This window comes from Ursus arctos, unplaced genomic scaffold (assembly GCF_023065955.2).
Source record: "Ursus arctos isolate Adak ecotype North America unplaced genomic scaffold, UrsArc2.0 scaffold_23, whole genome shotgun sequence".
Classification (NCBI taxonomy): domain Eukaryota; kingdom Metazoa; phylum Chordata; class Mammalia; order Carnivora; family Ursidae; genus Ursus; species Ursus arctos.
The window spans coordinates 21,594,152-21,611,645 of NW_026622908.1; the positions used below are offsets into that span (position 1 = coordinate 21,594,152).

The window sequence follows — 17,494 nt, forward strand, 5'->3', positions numbered from 1 at the left end:
GGCTCAGTTCCAATACCTTCTCTTTCCAGAAGTCCTCCCAGATCCTCTCTCCCCAAAGAAAATAATCTCTTCCCGCTCCAGGATCCCTTAGAACTTGCTCTTCCACCAAAAATGTGTCTCATCTTCCTGACTAGACCCACTGTGCCTCAGAACAGGAACGATGGCCTGCTCATGACTGCGTACTCCCAAGTATGCCCAGCATGGGGCCTGAACACAACAGGTCCTCAATAAACACTGGCCGAATGACTAAAAGTATGGTTGAACATCAGGAACTTGTTATGATATATCTAAGTTTTCACTTCTGGACCAACTCCTTTTTTTTTTTTTTCTTAAGATTTTATTTATTTATTTGACAGAGAGAGAGACAGCCAGCGAGAGAGGGAACACAAGCAGGGGGAGTGGGAGAGGAAGAAGCAGGCTCATAGCGGAGGAGCCTGACGTGGGGCTCGATCCCAGAACTCTGGGATCACGCCCTGAGCCGAAGGCAGACACTTAACGACTAAGCCACCCAGGCGCCCCCCCAACTCCTGTTTCTTCCCAGAAAAGAATGGCGTACAATTTTCAAGGGCATGGTGCTGACGTGCTAGAGTGGGAAAGCCAGGACTCTATGGGGGGAGCTTACAGAATGTAGGAAGGAAAAACAAGCCATTTGTGAACTCCTCTTCTGTATACAGAGCTTTGATTATAAATACCCATTTGAATTCTCCCCAAATAGTCTTGGATTTTCCAATTCTGACATTGCAAAGCTAGAAGGCGAGCTCAGACACATATTTCTATATATATATCAGTCCTTCTGATCCAAGGGGAAGGCTTTATCTAAACCACCAGCATTGGGATTGAAGTGTAAATGAAAAGATCGTTGGTGGATTTGCCAGGCACTCTTCCCTGTTGTGGCCAACAGCCAAGACCAAGTGCCAAGTATGGACACTGAAGCTCTAAGCAGCATCTCCCAGCTGCACTAGGGGAAATCCAAGAGGGAACTTGGGGAATCACCAAGTCTAATCAGATGGTGTTGTGATTCATTATGCTCCGGGCCTCTTAGAACTCGGCACATGAAAAAATACAGTGTCGATAACCTTGGTGGACAGGTACTAGGGATTGGCTCATTCAGCCTCCATCATCTCATCTTTGTTGGAGACATAAAACGTTGAAAACTACATTTCCCAGATTCCTTTGCAGCTGGAGCTCTGGAGGCAAATTAGGTTTCGCCATTAAGATGCAGCTGCAGATCTGGTAAATAGGTGTGAGACTGAGCCCACCTTTGTGCCCCCTTTGCCTGTTCCTGCTAGCAAGCCAGGTCATGAGACACGAGGTCTGTTTTTCTTTTCTTACCCTTCCAGTGTCCATTTTCTGCCTTCCTGACTGCTTCAGAGGCAGTGGTAGTGCTACAGAAAGCAACGACAAAGACGTCTCGATTCCGGCTTCAATCCGGGATTGCATTTCCAGGAGATGTCTCAGAGGGAGCAGCCCCCCGGCTGGAGGAGTCTGGTAGCATCCTTGGAGGCTCGGCCTTGCAACCTGCTCCTTGAGCTCTTCCAGTGATTCTATTGGCATCTAATTCCCTGCATTAAATCCCTTCCTGCTTAAAATACTTAGAGTGGTTTCCATTTCCTGAATTGAACGCTGACTAGATATTCTCAACATACAGAAATCCTCCAGGGTTAAGAGTGTCCATCTGCCTCTGGGGTCGTGGTTGGCGTCCACCTGTCCACCAACAAGGCAGTGCCAGCCCCCACACGGACCTCTTCAGGCCTTTTTCCCTGGCCTTCCTCTGTGAGCCATGGGAAGACAAAATTACAAGCAATTCATGGACTTTCTCAGTAACATCCTTCCCTTGGCCTGTGGGTTCCAGGCTACTACTTCCTTTCTGGTAATTTCATCTAGCCCACTGGACATGCTGAGAAGCTGGCCTGTATTCCTGGACGTTCTGGAAAATCCCCATAAAAATTCCCATCCATACTGGCCACGGCTGCCTCCTACCCGCCCGGCGAGAGGGCTCCAGAGGAGCAAGGCTGGGGATGGCGGACCTCTGCACTGACCCCAGGGTCTCCTGCTTGTCCCCTTCCAAAGAAAAAAGGCGGTTTCTCTCTTCTGGCCGTTCCTCTAGGCTGAGCTTGGCTACAAGCCTTTCACTGCCAGGGCAGGTATCTGCTGTGCCAGAGGGGGAGGGGGCACAGCTGAAGGAACCCCCTTTGGTCAGCCCCTCTGCCGCCGACACTCCCCCTTGCTGGGTCCAATATCTCTGACTAGCGGTTCTGGAGTGTTTTGGTCTCAGGATCCCCTTTGTACACTTTCAGATTATTGAGGCCTCCAAAGAGGTTTTGTTTAAGTGTGTTATTCTATGGCTATTTACTGTATCAGAAATCAAAACAGAAAATGTTAGGGGTGCCTGGGTGGCTCAGTCAGTTAGCTATCTGCCTTCAGCTCAGGTCATGATCTCGGTCCTGGGACCGAGACCCGAGTCAGGCTCCCTGCAGGGAGCTTGCTTCTCCTTCTGCCTCTGACCCTTCCCCCACGTGCTCTCTCTCTCTCAAATAAATAAGTTCAGAAAATGTTAAAACATGTGAATATGCAAGTTTGCACCCCCCATCAACCTTCAGTGATACTGTCATCACCTGTCACATGGCCTCTGGAAAGCTCCCCTGGACACATGTGAGAAGATGAAAGTGAAAAGGCAAATAACACCTTATTCTTAGGAAAATAATTCTGACCCTGTAGACTCCTAACCATACTTTGAGAATCACTACCTCAAGACAAGGCTGTACTGGGGCTGAGTGTGGGGCTGGGCTTCTGCCTCTGGTGGCACACGGTCTGGCCGGTTCTAGAATACCGTATGATTTACATGCGCCCTCCCAGCCCAGCAAACTGAGGCTCCTACCCCATTCCCTGCAGCACCCTCACTGCAAGAAAGCCCCAGTGTCCTGGAAGCAAGTGAACCGGCTCCATAACCTGGGGCAGATCATTACACTCTGGGCCTGTTGTTCTCTTAAAGAAGGGGTAAGTCAGTGGCTTCTGGATATTTTCCACTGTGAGAACCTCTTCTGCTGCTATTCCACAGACCCCACGTGACAATGGCTGTATCTGCTCTGCAGTGATCAAGAGTGTGGGCTCAGGAGGGAGTCTTCCAGTGCTACTGCCACAAACTCAGTTGTGATCCTGTGCACCCGCAGCCTCAGTCGTCCCATCCGTGAGACAGGTATAAATAAAAGGACCACCTCGCGAGAAGTACGTATGGAAGTGCTTAGCCCAGCATTTGGCACACGGCAAGTTCTCAATAAAGGTGAACTATTATTACTATGTTAGTATCTGTTGATAGAGAAAACACATAAAGCAAAATAGGCTATAGGAATCTGGTCCTATTAAATGCCTCAACTCTAGCTCTTCAAGCGGAGCCGACTCTCCCCTCCCCGGCCCTGCAGCAAGTATAAACATGTAAAGATTGCAAAAGCCTGCCAGCAAACTGCCCATCACCCACTCCATCCCAGCTCATAAAACAGACAGAACAAACGCAACCACTATGTTGAGTGTGATCTGGAAGCTGTTTCTGGCAGCACAGGCTCTCGGCCTTGGCGGTCGCGGGACCTTGCACATGGGAAGGGACAACGACAAGGAACACGGACTCACCAACATGTGACGTGGTGGGGAGGTGGGCACGGAATTATGTCCAGGGACCTGCACCCCCTGCACGCCCCAAATGCTGCCGGTGGCCGAACCCAAAAACCATCACGCTGTGCACACCAGCACACCGGGTGGGGCTGCTGCTGTGACAAACCAAGACGCTTAGAAGGACCACCGACCGGCAGCATTGTCCGTGTGTGCGCCAAACAGCGGCCACGGCCACGTGGGACCGGCTGGGAGCTGCACCAGTGGAAACGGGCCTGCCGCGTGAAGAGGCGGGCGCTGCCTGACCGACTCCTATTTGCTGGGGAGGAAACGGAAACCCCCTGGGGCAAGCGCTCCACCCAAGGTCACGGAGCCGGTTCCGAAGCACCAGGGAGACCGGCCCCACACGTCATGACTCAGTTTCTCCTCGTGTCTCTAAGTTAACCATATCAAGCCACGGGTCTCATAAGGCCCTTCGACAGGACCAGGCCTGCAAAAGCCATTTTTCCCCCTTAAAAAAAAAAATGAAAGAGAATGAACTTCTTAAGGCCTTGGTTTTAAGAGGTCCCTGCAGCCTGGAAAAAAAAATAAACCCAGCCCCACTCAGCAAGCTTATGATTTATTGGGATTACAGCCCTATAAGCAGTGTCTTAACAACATGGAACAGGAAACGACTCTAATTTCCAGCTCAAAGCAGGCTCTGTTCTTCCTCGAGGTGGGCAGCGGCCTCGGGGAGAGGGGCAGGTTGGCAGAGGGGCACAGGCCTGTAACTGGAGGCTGTGTGCCCCAAGCCCTCTGTCCTCCCCCGGCAGGTCCCACCCCTCTGTGCCCACCCACGAGGAGCCAGGTTTGAGCACGCAAGCAGGCCCTGGACGTGCCCCCCGGCTGGGCAGGACCTGGAGACCTGGCCTGAGTTCAGCCCTGGGAAAACCAGGCTGCGGTTTCTTCACTTCCAGCCTTGGCAGGGAGCACAGAGGGCTCCGGGGGCTGGAAGGGTCTGGGGAGGTCCGTGCCGCCTTCGGCTTGCTTGCTCCCTACGAAGAGTGCCCCCTTCCCCAGGAAGCTCAGCCACCCCGCCTGTGAGCACGCTTAGTTCAGGAGAGGAAGCTCACGGCGGCCAGCCAGACGGTCCCCCACCCTCAGCCCTACCTTCAGGTGGGGCCACTGCCAAGCACTGGGGTTGCACGGGGCCATCTCCCTGCTGCATCACCCCCTCCTAGCTCCCGTGCCCCTCCCCCCATGCTGTCTGGGCTAGGGCTATAGAGTGGCAGCATCAGGAACCAGCAAAGGGGCCAAGCTTTGCCCGATCGAACAACAGCTCTGTAGGCAAACACGCCTCTGGGAAGGTCAAGGTCAGCTCTACCAGGCCAGCTCTGAGGCCTTCCCATCGGTTGTCTAAGATTTCCGAGAGCCACTGTGGCCTCAAACATTAGCCAAACCATCCATGCGGGAAAAAACCCACCGTGTCCCACTGAAGTCAGATGCTACTCCCAGTACAAAGGAAGCAATTCTAGTCCGGCACATCTTGGGCCAATTAATTTTCTAGAATTGCTTGGTAAACCAGAATGGTTTGGCCCAGCTTGGAGTCCGAGTCGGGTAAGCACCTCCTCTGACCCCCAGGCCTATCTTCTCCAGCAGCCACTCTGCCCCAGCACCTGGAGCTGACCCATGGCAGGATCTCTGCGTGGGGTCAGAGGACTGCTGTCAGAGGCAGAGCTCAGGGCTTGCTGTGGGAGAAATACTCTTTTCTTATTAAAACTCATCTGCTATGGATTAGAGGCCTAAAAAAACCTCTACTTGCCCAGATATACATATGGATATAAATTTAGAATATAACCAAGTCATTAGCTGTGAGCAATTTCTCTGCCTCTTCCCAGGGTCTGCCCGTCAGGCCCCGTGGGAGCCTAAAAGTGGGCAGTGGGATGGGAGGTCAATCGGGTGACGACTGGGGCATCTTGGCTTGGCTCCCAAGGCGTGCGGGAATAACAGAAAAACACTAACAATATTTCTAGAGCGGGCTAAGCACCTGGCACTGTTTTAAGCCCCTCATACCTACTGACTCGTTTCATACCGGTTACGAAGCAGTTCCCCCACACATGGGGAAACTGAGGGCTGGAGAGGCGGACTGCCTTGCCCCAGATCATGCTCCTCGGTAACTGGCAGAACCGGGATGAGGTCCCTGGCTGTGTACCCCAGCCCCCGAGCTCCCACACAGAGCATTCCACTGCCGCCCAGCTGAGGAAGCTGGCCCTGGTCCCCCACTTTCTGAACACTTCCCCGTGTCCCCCATCTTAGGGATGAGGAGTTTTAGGCACAATAACCATATCTTTTGTCACCCAAACTGGCCCACTTTTCAGAGAAAACCAGAATGCTGCTGCCTATCACAATGGGCGGCAAACTGTCTCAGACAAACCAGACATCTGGTCACCCTAGCATGAGGGTCCTCGGTAAGGCACACGGCGGGCTCACGCCGTCCCCCACCCCGAAGCGGCTCTCCGTTCTGCCCCCCAGCACTGCGCCTTCACAGTGCTTACCCGCTCTGCCATCATTTCATTTGTGTGCGAGCCCGCTCTCTCTTCAGACTAGCTCTCTCCAAAGGCAGCGACTTTGCCCACTGACATTCCCACCCCTCAGCACAGGGGCCCACGTTAGAACCGCAGTCTTCGAATCTGTAAATGTGTGGCATGTTTCTCCCTCCTGGCGGCAAAGCCCTCCTGCTGCGACTGTGTTTTCAGGGGTCTGCTCTCACTCCAGAACTCTCTGTGGGGCTCCAGAGTTCTTCCCAGAGGGCTCCATGTGCCATGAAGTCAAGGGCATCTGGCCCAACTCTCTGCAGGCAAATGAGCTCGTGAAATGGGGACCAACTTCATCTTTCATTCTTGGAGGCTTGAGTTGGCTTGGGCATTGGCAAATGGTTGCCTTCAGAAAAAGAAAGTACTTCCCAGATAAAAAGACGACCAGGGGTGCCTGGGTGGCTCAGTCAGTTAAGCGTCTGCTTTTGGCTCAGGTCATGATCTCAGGGTCTAGGATCGAGTCCTGCATCAGGCTCTCCCTTTGCCCACCCCCACCCCCCGCTGGCTTGTGCTGTCAAATAAATAAAATCTTTTAAAAAAGATTAAAAAAATAAATACAAAGACAACCATTTCACAGGAGACTTTCCGACCCAGGAGCAGTGCCCCGGGGCCGGGCTCCGCCAACTGGGGCGACCTAGGCAGTTGCGGGGCGGGGGGGGGGCACGGCGAGGATCTAGGGGAGCCTTCTCGGGGAGGGAAGCAGCAGATGTGCTTCCGCAGATGTCAGCGTGGCGCGGCGCCCTGGTGGAGGGGACACGGCCATCTGTCTTTGGTAACTGGGCCTGCGTCCAGGGGGGCATCTCTGTGGGCGAGACGGCCTAGATTCCAGGGGAGCCTGCACACAGGCCACCCCCTCGCCACCCTCTCTGGCCCCACAGGGAGGGCTCTGCGTGCTGCGTCGGGCCCGTTACTCAGGCGCCAACTCCCTGCGCGGTGGCCTGGGGGGGGGCAGGCGGCTGGCCCAGCGGGCCCCGGTGGCACTGCTCCCCACACTCTGGCAGGGAGTGGTGTGGAAGCAGGTCTCTCTCCGCTTGGCTGGGGTGTGGCTGCCTTGGCCCGCCGGCCACGCCTCACCTGCGGAGCTGCCATGTGCGCGAGACCCACCTTCTGCACCTCTGCTCAGCGTCTGGGATGGGTGACGAGAGACCACAAACTCTTTCACCATATGGAAGCCAGACCGGCAAAGGCCTCCAACCTGTTCACACACACAGCGAGGGCCCTCGCACCACCATCAGCCTCTGCCAACGAGGTAGGCTTGGGAGGAGGCTGTGGCTTAGCTGTTCTGCTTATTTGTCTCAGACACCGGGGCGGGGGGGGGGATTCTTTTTTTAGGGTTTCTGGATGGTATTCCTGTTCAGATTCAGCTGAGTATAATCACATAAAAGTTGTCCTTCCCTCCTCCACAGCCTAAAGCAAAAAAGATGACCCGTTCACGCTGTCAGGTAAAGAGTTTCTAGAAACTTCTAGGAGGCGGTAGGGGCATGGGGTTCTTGGGGCCTGACAGAGGCGTCAGGGGGTAATTCCTGATTGGCCTCTAGTGGCTTTGACCCACATCATCAGCATTGGTGAGCCCAGCCGGAGGAACAGGAAAAGATGGTATGGGCTCCCAGGACTGACCTTGCTTTCCACACCCACATCCCAACTGAAGCTTCGAAAAAGACTCTGGCGTGGGCTCCTGGGCAGTAAAGCCACACTGCTACGATTTGGTGAGGGCCTACTACGTGCCGAGCCGGCATGAGGCCACTCTGCAGGGGGGTATAATTATTAGTGTGCGTTTTCCGAACGTGGAGACTGAGGCTCTGAGTGCTTGGGACGCAGATCCAAGGTCACAGAGCTAGCCACCGGCAATCTGTTTGGCTTCAAAACGAAAAACAAAAAGATTCTGGGGTCCTTCGTGAGACCAAACTGCCACCCGCAAGGTGTTCTGAGCCCACCACCTGGCTGGAACCCCGGAAGCAGGCAGGGTAGACAAAAGGCTGGCCTCAGGGGCTCACCTAGGCCCCACCCAAACTCCAGCTTCTGCACCTATGGCCTCATCAGCGCTGAAGTCAGCAGGGAACGGGAGGCCGGGCTGGACCCCAGAGCCTCAGGGGTATTCTCCAGACCTCTGGAGAGACTTTCCCTCCCGGATGTCCAATACGAAAGCAGCAAAGTGGGTAAGTCCCAGGTGGCTGTCCCGTCCCAGGTGGTTGGTCCTGTGGGAGGAGGGGGATCTGTAGAGCTGCATGGCAGGCAAGCAGGAGCGGGCCAGAGATAGACATCATCAGAGCCGCTCTCCTGTCCCCTCAGTGCCTGTGCCGTCAGCAGCTCAGCCCTGAAAGCCACCGTTAAGAAGGCGAGGCCATTCTCTGTAGAACTGGGGCTTCCCAGCACACCCAGGCTCTCCGGGATCCTGGCGATATTGCACACAAAGGGGATTGTGGCTGCCGTGTTACAAAAACACTGCCAGTGAATGAAGCCCCCAGGCCCAGCAGCCCCCTCCCAGTCTTCTTTTCTGTGAGGACCGGTGGCCCCAACAATGCGGCAGGAAGTCAGACGCAACAGGCAGCCCCTAAGGGCACTTGTCAACGGCAGGGCCAGGATCCAGCCTGGTCGCCATCTCCCCATCCCCCGTTATCTGGCTCTGCCACTTTCTTTGTCTGCCCCCAATCCCTGGCTCATTCCTTGTCAGATGCTGGACACATGCCCGCTGTCAGGCTGGCCACCGCGAGCCAGTGGGCGCTCGTCTGCCGAGGAAGAGGCCCCAAGTGGTTGAGCGCGGGCCTAAGTCACACTGGGTAGAGGTGGTGCTGCCCAAGAGACCCGGCTCCTGGGGTCTTGCGTCCTCTCTCCTGGGAGCACCCCCGATGGTATGAACACTGTGCTGTTACAATCAGGCCTCCCTGCCCGAGCTCCAATCTGCCTCTTCCTAGCTGTGACCTTGGCTGCCCCCCTGACCTCTCTACAGCTCAGTCTGCTCATCTGTAAATGGGAACAGTAACAGCTTGCTCCAGGAGCTCTTGTGAAAATCTCTGAGAGCTGTGTACGTCAAGTGCTTTATGGACTGTGAAGTTTGACTAGATGCTTCCAGCCCGTGTGAAATACATCAGGTCATCTCACTCCTCAGCTGGAACCTAGTAACCACAGCCCATGCTGTGGGAGCACTGGGGCCGAACCAGCAAACAAGGGGCCAGGGTACCCCAGGAACGGTGGGGAATGTCTGACTCTCAGTCCGCTTGGTCTTTGAACCAATGGGTGGATGAAATCCAGTTTTTAAAGTTTTCTTCAATCCTTGGGTGGTAGGTTGTGATAAATCTAAAGTTTGTACACATCTTTGTCCACAGCAGTCCTCACTTAGTGCTTTGTGACATCCGGTCTGCTTCACCTTCTGTCCCTCGCCTGGCTCCCCGGCTTCTGTCAGGGCTGAGTTAAAGGAATTAAGGGCAGGGACTGAGGGCGAGTATATGACAGAGAGAGAAAACACACATTTAAAAAAAAAATTATTTGAGAATGAGAGAGACAGAGAGAGTGAGCAGGGAAAGAGGGAGAGGGGGAGAGAGAGAGAATGTCCAACAGACACCCGGCTGAGTATGGAGCCCGACACGGGGCTTGATCTCACGACCCTGAGATCATGAACTGAGCCGAAGCCAAGAGTTGGCTGCTTAACTGACTGAGCCACCCCGCGCCCCGAGAAAACACGCATTCTGAGTAGATGTGATTTTTTAAAATTCACCATTGTTTCTGGATTATTTATGCATTAAACACGATTTAGTTGTTTTAGGCCTTCCATCAGGTTGACGAAAACAGTAATTACACAGCTAACAGCAGCTACCATGTATGAAAAGCTTACTCCGTGCTAACTCCTCTAAACGTAGGGCCTCCCATGACTGCTACCAGAGCCTCTGGAAGGATCAAGCCATTTTCCAGTGCAAGCTGAGAAGTTGAGGCCAGAGAAATAAGTCCAAAGTCACCCAGCTTGGAACTGGCAGAGCAGAGACCTCATGCTGCGTCTTTCTGACACCAGAGTCCAGTCTTCAGGCTCTGCATCCTGTTTCATTAACTGAACAAATTGTTAACGGCCTACTACGTGCTGGGCACACAGTGGGAACACGGCTGGTCTATGGTGCTCACATTCTAGAGGGTGGGGAGCGGGGGGCAGACAGGTAAGCAGACAGACAGGTAGCAGCCAGGTATCACCGGGCAGAGGCAGGTGCTCTGGAGGAACGCAGCAGTGGGTAAAGTGACGGGGAAGGACCGGGTGTTGGAGGCACCGGTCACTGCCCATGGTGGACCATAAACAAGCCACTTCAGAAGTTACTGGAGGCGCCAGTCTGGGGAACACAGGGAAACAAGTACTAATTCACCCAATTGCTATTCTGATTTCTTTTACTTCCACTTTGGGTAAGCAGATGGGAATTTAATGCACAGAAAGGGGGAGAGGAAAAGAGAGAAAAGAGCTTAACGTTGCAAATCTTCTTGAAATGGTATTTAAGGGAACCCTAAGTCAGTAGCATCAAGCCCCCACTGCCATCATCTCTATTATTTGGTAAGAAAACACTTTCGCAAGCTGAGCAAAAGATTAACGAGCCCACTTCTTCAGACTGAGCACACAGCCTATCCGTGGCGCTTCCTATTTATGTAGAGTGCTCGGCTGAGGGGAGACATCCCCCCTTTGCATCTGGAAGGGAACAAAGAGGCGCCTCTCCTCTCTTTGTACCTCACTTGTGCGGGGAGTATTTCCCCAGAACTTGGGGGGGGTGCCCCGAGGAGGCAGAATCTGGACACAGAGGAGCCAGCAAAGGTGGCTCACTTTACACAGAGGGGAAACTGAGGCTCAGTTGGGAAGCTGGACTTGCCTGGATCCCAGAGCCAGAGGGGCAGGAGCTGGATGTGACCCTCCGGCACCTGTGAGGATGTACTTTCCCACTGGAGAGCCGCTCTAGCCCCACCTCGACTTATTTGCCTAGATACACAGTCAATGAGAACTTGAAAAAACAAAACCCAAATTCTCTCCAACGAATTCTTGTGATTTTAAAATGTAGATCCAGTTTTGTCGTGAAATACACACTTTGAAACCACAAAGTCCTTCTGTGACTCTTGCTGTCCCCTGCCACGCGGCCTGTCCCAGTCTTCCTGGTGGCTGTCCTTTATGGCCCAGTTAAAACCCCAGGCTGCTCGGAGGCCCTCCCCGACCCCACCAGGCTCTGCGAGGTCCCCTGAATGTGGCGGTGGTGAGGGTGACGGAGCATCTTGTGCGCCGGGAGCTGCTCTAAGGGCTCTCGGTATATGAACTCGATCCCCACAATACCCCTGTGAAGAAGAGACGAAGGCACGGAAGCTAAATGACGTGCCCAAGGCCATCAGATCGTCAGCAGCAGAGCTGGGAGCCAGCCGGGCAGGCTGCGCAGCCTGAGGGTCGAGCTTTGCTCCATCAGGCGGCGAGGGTCTGCTGGGTTTGGCTCCTTCTTTGTCTCCGGCCTCCCTCACGAGGCTGGGGACTCCGCCTTCATAACTCTCTTGCATCCCTTCCCCACGGGGCCACAGGAGCCCAGGGAGAAGTGGGTCAAGAAGCAAAGCACTGAAGATGGCACCTGCCCCTTGCGCTCTCCAAACGCTGGCTGCCTCCGTCGGGGCAGGATGGAGTCACGCTACTAGTTGCGTTAGCAGTCGTTGGAGTTAGGTTAGTAATACCAGTATTAGTAATAGCAGGAACGCATTAGTCCGATCTTACAGAGACCACTTGAGAACCACACTGTAAGAAACGCCATTCTAGGTCAATGAAGACAGCTTACGCTGCGTGTCAAACATGTGTTTATGAGCATTATAATGAGGAGGGTGGCAGCCGCCATTTAATAAATATATTTTTTTTAATGAGCCAGGCGCTGAGCGCAGGGCTTCGCCACATTATCTCGTTTACTGCCGGTGACCATTGTACCTTCGCCATTTTCCCAACGAGGAAACAGAGGCCCCAAAAGATGAGCTGACCTGCTGCACTGCTTGCTGGAAGACAGCAGAGGGAACAGCTCCAGGGGGACCCGAGAGGCTTGTGGAACCTTCCTCCTCTTGGGCGGGATCTAAAACCACAGGTGTGGACTTCTGGGGGAGTGAGGGGACCCGGAACGGCTGGTGCTCTGGCTGGCTCCACCACTTCTGAATTCTGTTCACACACTTGCTGGAAACTTCTTGACTAGCCTGACATGGAACGGAGCAGCCAAGAGCTGGGCCAGACACACGCCATCTCCCACCAGGATCTCACTTGGACGAGGGTCTCCTCGTCCGCGCAGGCCCCGGAGCCTCGGCAGGGCTAGCACTCTGGGAACCATATCCTCAGATGACTGTCAAGCCAGCGCTTTGGGCCCCTGGTCCCTCTTGAGGCTGTCTGGTGGGGCAGGACCACAGACCAGACGCTCCAGGCCGGGCCGCTGGGATGGGTCTCGGGGGGAACGCCTCTCCTCGCAGCATCAAGGTGAGCAGAGTCGGAAGGGCTGCCTGGCGCCCTCTGCTCCCCTCGCTCTCAGAGGGGTCCGGGCACTGAGTGCGGAAGGCTGGAGTGAGGGCGAAGAAGAAGCCCCCAATCACGGAAAGCACTGAGCTGGAGGACGGGGCCAGGACCCTCCAGCCACAGCTGAGCCCTCTCTTTATCTCGGCCCGCAGGGCCCCGGCTTCCTGCAGCTTCGTCCTGCCCTCCGATTCCTTGCTCCCTACCACAATGCTCCAGTCTGTCTCTGCTAGGGACCGCATTCTACCCTGCCATGCGGTCTCTGTCCAGTACAAGTGACCCTGTAATTGTAGTAGCCCAGGTCTGGCGTTCACTGTGTCCCAGGTACTGTTCTAGAATGTCAGCAAGGTGAACTCATTTAGATCTCGCACCTCACCAGTGACTGTGAGGACTGCGTGCTGTTGGTCTATAGACCCGAGCTTTGGCGGAAACTGCTGGCCGAAGGCTCTAAAATCACTAAGTGATAAGCCCGGTCTGAAAAGTGCGTGTTTGACTAGCAGTTCCCTCCTCAGACAGGGCTCTGGCAGGCTAGGAAGTCATGACGCCGGACGCTTGCAGGCTCCGTCTCCAGTCAGACTCTGGCTCGCCTCCCACGGTCCTCCTGGCTTAGCATCCTGGGCACCGGCAGCCCCCAAGCCTTCTGAGTGTGCTTCCCTCCAGCAAGGGGTGCTGGGCGAGGCCGGCGAGAGGGAAGAGGCCAGGGCTCCAGAGAACACACCGGTCTGTGGACAAGTGGTCTGCTGTCATTCCTAGGATTCCCAGAGAGTCCTCAAAGGCCCGGCGTCTCGGCCGCCACCGCCGTCAGATCACATACACTTGGGAATGCCGCTTGCTGAGCCCGGGCCCTCCAGCGCCCGAGGCTTTGAAGCAGAAAATTGGTTCACCTCCTGTGTACCTCAGCTCTCTCTGCACCTCAAACTATCTGTCTCCCTCATGTGCTCTGCCTGATGACGCTTTCTTCCAGCAATTTCTGGCGAGCTGGCAGACCTCCCGCCGCTCCTGTGTGTCCACGTCGCTGTCCTCCCCGCTGCCCAGACACCTCATCCCCCCGAGGATGATGGCCAAAGAGGTCTCTTCCACCCAGGATGCTCTTTCGACTAGCTCATCCCTCTGCCTCCAGGCACGACTAGCAAGGACCACACTTAGCCAGATGGCTGTCCATTCTCCTCCAGACCTCGGGGGAAGGCGGCTCCCCCATCTCCATGGGCAACCCTGGATGTCTGACAGCAAGTTCTTTCACTTTTCAAGCTTGGTCTCGGGTGATGACATGCCCTGCAGGGCAGCAGCTGTGACTAAGCCTGTGCTTGAGACCCTGCCTCGTGCCTTGCTGACGCCTGCGATGCCGAGCTGCCAGCAGGAACGGCGCTCCGGGAGGGGGCAGGGAGTCTCCCTGTGCCAGGCTCCGCCGGGGGGGCCAGGGACGGATGCTGGGAATGGGCAGGCAGGTGGGGCCGAGATGGCCCCGGGAGACGCCCCCCCCCAATCGGGTAGTCTTGATAGTTTGAGGACCAGGGCTTAGCAACTGGGCACGGTGAAGAGCAAGGGCTTTGAGGTCAGACAGACCTGGTTCAAATCCCTGCCCAGCTGCCACTTAGCCACTGGATGCCCCCTCTGGCCTCATGCCCTCCTTTGTAAAATGGAGGTCATTCTGGCACCTATCTTGCTGATCTAGGGGGCACAAAAGAAACACAAGTAGGTAGAAAGGCCTTTTAGAAGGAAGAGCCGGCTGCCTGCTATGTGTCATCTCACTTTGTCCTCCCCACTTTACAGGCGAGGAGCCTGGAGCGTGGAGAGGCCTGTGCGGGAGGCTGGACCAGAGTCGAGGCGTCAGCGCCAAAGCCTGGGCTGCTTTCCCTGGCGCTGCTGGCTCACTGCTGCAGCACGCGCACGGATGCTACAGTGCCCGGCTGTCCCTTGCTACGCCGCCCCGCCTGCCCACGCTGGGCTCCTACTGTTGCCGCAGCTCCCTCCTCCCACCACCTCCCTTCCCACACCCAGAGCAAGAGGCTCTGGGGAGACGGCCAGATACTCGGGCCCGACAGAGCCGGGCAGAGGCAGCACATGGCGTAGCAGGGGAGGCCATGATAAGCTTCACACAAGACAGACGGACGCATGTCCCACCCTCTATCAGCACGGATGCGGTCACACGGCCCCCCGTGGGAAGGAAGAAGGGTCATTTCCTCCAAGCAGACATCTGAGCATAGACTTAAGTAGACCATCAATGCTACCATGTGGCCAAACCCATGCCACCCCACTGAGCTCCTTAGCCCCTGTGAGCAAGGCAGTGGAAGAGGCCACTCAATCCCCACAGACCCAGGAATCCCCAAGCCATGCAATCCCGGAACGGGGGCCTCGGGACCACATTACGCCATCGCACCGGCAATCAGAGGCTCTGTCCGATTCTGGCTGGGTGGACTTGGGACAGAGGGAGGAACTCCAAGAGTCAATGAAGTGGGGGTACAGGGGGCAGAAAGACAGCCAGCCATCCCCAGACTCACGAAAGCAAAGCTCTGTCACCCTGGAGCCAAGTCCGGCTATCTGTGTGCACGCAGAGAGGTTTCCCAGAGCTCTGGCGAGGGTACCAGCATGGCGGAGCCTTGAGGAGACGTGTGGTTTCGCCTGCCGTGGAACGCGAGCTCGGGTGGCCCCCAGGAAGGGCCGGCCAGGCTCCCCAGGGCCTGCCCAACCCGACGGAGTCCAAGCATGGCAGGATCCCCTTCGACAGCCAGGAGCCGGGCCACCACACAGCTGTCAGGCTGTCTGCCAGCCTGGGTATTTTTAGGGTGTCCTCCTTTTTGTGCCCAAATCTGAAATGTCTGGATACTTTTTTCCTAATGGCGCTTCCAATTCCTCATGTATCTAATACTCATTTGAAATGATTCATGGAAAAATGCCTTAGCTACCAATTCTTTTTGTGCCACAGACAGTGTGGATTTTAAATACTGAGATATCTACACACACACACACTCTGAAGCTCAGCGGCTACAATCACGTCCAGACAACAGCCCAGGTCATACCGAAACCCTGCCGCTGTGCTTTACAGCACGGGGGCCGGGAACTCTCCCAGGAGGAAAGCCAGGGGGCAGCCACAGATACAGCCAAGGGGTTCTGGGCGCGACGGCTACAAAGGAGCACCTCCCGGGCCTGCCCCACGGCCAACCGCCACGGCCACCGCCAGAGGGCCAAGCAGCCCAGGCCGGGGCAGTGGGCCCAAAGAAGGCTCCTCATCTTCTCCCAGCCACCTTTGCTTGGGTGATCGGGCCCCGTCTAGCACTGCTGGGACCTCACCAAACAACCAGCAAGTCCCCCCACCCTTCACATGTTTTCCTTGCCCTTTCTCCCTCCCAGCCAACTCTGGAAACCACAACCATTTCTCCACAAAGCAGAAACAGCTGCGGCCTAGGGCCTCTGCTCGGTTCCACCTTCCTGCCGGGTGCTTCCTTCAGGAAGCCTGGAGCCACCCCAGCTGCCTTCTTGCTCGGGGTCGGGCCCCGCATTCACTGTCCTTCTCCAAGACGATGACAATCTAATAATGACTGCGGTCGTAATCACAGCAGCGGCAGCATTTACTGGGAACCTACTACGTGTGTGTCACCGGGCCACTGCTGCTTTGTCTCTTGTCATGAAAGACAGTACTGCATGTGTAGTGGTTGGGAGCAGAGCCTCTGTGGCCTTGGCAAATTATCAAATCTCCCTGCCTCCACTTCCTCATCTGTCAAATGGGGCCGTGAAGCACGCACGTTTCCTGTGGGTGCACTCACGAGGGCACACGTGTCAAGTGCTCAGCACGGTGCCTAGAGCCCAGTAAGCGCTCAGGAAACGCCATCACGATCCAAACCCTTACAACCGCTTCGTTCCCACCCCGTTCACAGCAGAGGCGGCGGAGGCTCAGGGAGACCTGAAACCTTGCATAAAGTTCTCGAGCTCCATGAACGCCGTTTGTGCCCAGACCCCTTGACTCCCGGGCCAGTGCATTGCCAGCCTGCCATGTGTGCTGTATGTCTGCAGGATTTCCCGTATTTTCATGATGGCTGTCTTGAATGAGCTGGGGTGCATTGCCCCTCTGTGTTCTGTGACCGTGGGGGCACAGGAGTAGTGGGCCTGGTGGTGGAGCAGGCGTGAGGACCGCAAAGTTGATGAGACCCAGCGCCTCTCAAAGGCAGCAGCCAGCTGGGGTGGAGGCCTGGGAAAGCGGCAGCCTTCGCTCTTCAAGGCTGTAGGTCAGCTTCCTCCGCCATGTGGCACAAAGCCCCTTAGGCTCACTCCCTCTCCAGGGCCTGCTGAGTGGTGGAAGGCGTGCCGATGATGCTTTCTAAACCAAGGGCCGGTCTTACTCACTCCCAGGACCTTTAAGCACGCAACTCTTGAGCCCCCAGACAGACCCTGCCGGGCGGCCATGTTAGCCACCAGCCAAGGCTCATGCCAGTGTATGTGATGTTTTGGGCAAATTATAAAAAAGCATCCTCTCTAGGGAGAAAAATTTAAAAGGCAGCCCTCTGAGTAAGACCAACTAGAAAAGGCACCTGGTCTTCAGGCTGATATGACCTTGTGGTTGTCTCCCACTTGTGCCCCTCAGTGGGTCCCCTTGTACAGTGCAAAACCTTCACATCTGTTCTTAGCAGCCCTGCTCCCAGCCGGGGAAGGGTTAGGATCCTGTAGAGAGAGCAGCAGGCCTGGGTCCTGCGGCTATGCAACCACTAACCTACCAGAGCCACAGTGCTCTTGTCGGTGACATGAGCGGACAGGGCAGAGCAGGCCTTAGATCCCTACCAGCAATGGGAACGGTGGCATCACCACGATCACAAGAGGTGACAGCTACCATCGACGGAGGGCCCGTTCC

General features: G+C 55.6%; 1 protein-coding gene across 2 annotated transcripts in view; it reads right to left on the minus strand.

The window, feature by feature from the left end:
- ABTB2 (ankyrin repeat and BTB domain containing 2) overlaps positions 1-17,494 on the minus strand; it is a 173,084-nt gene that overhangs the window by 21,817 nt on the left and 133,773 nt on the right. The window lies entirely within an intron of this gene.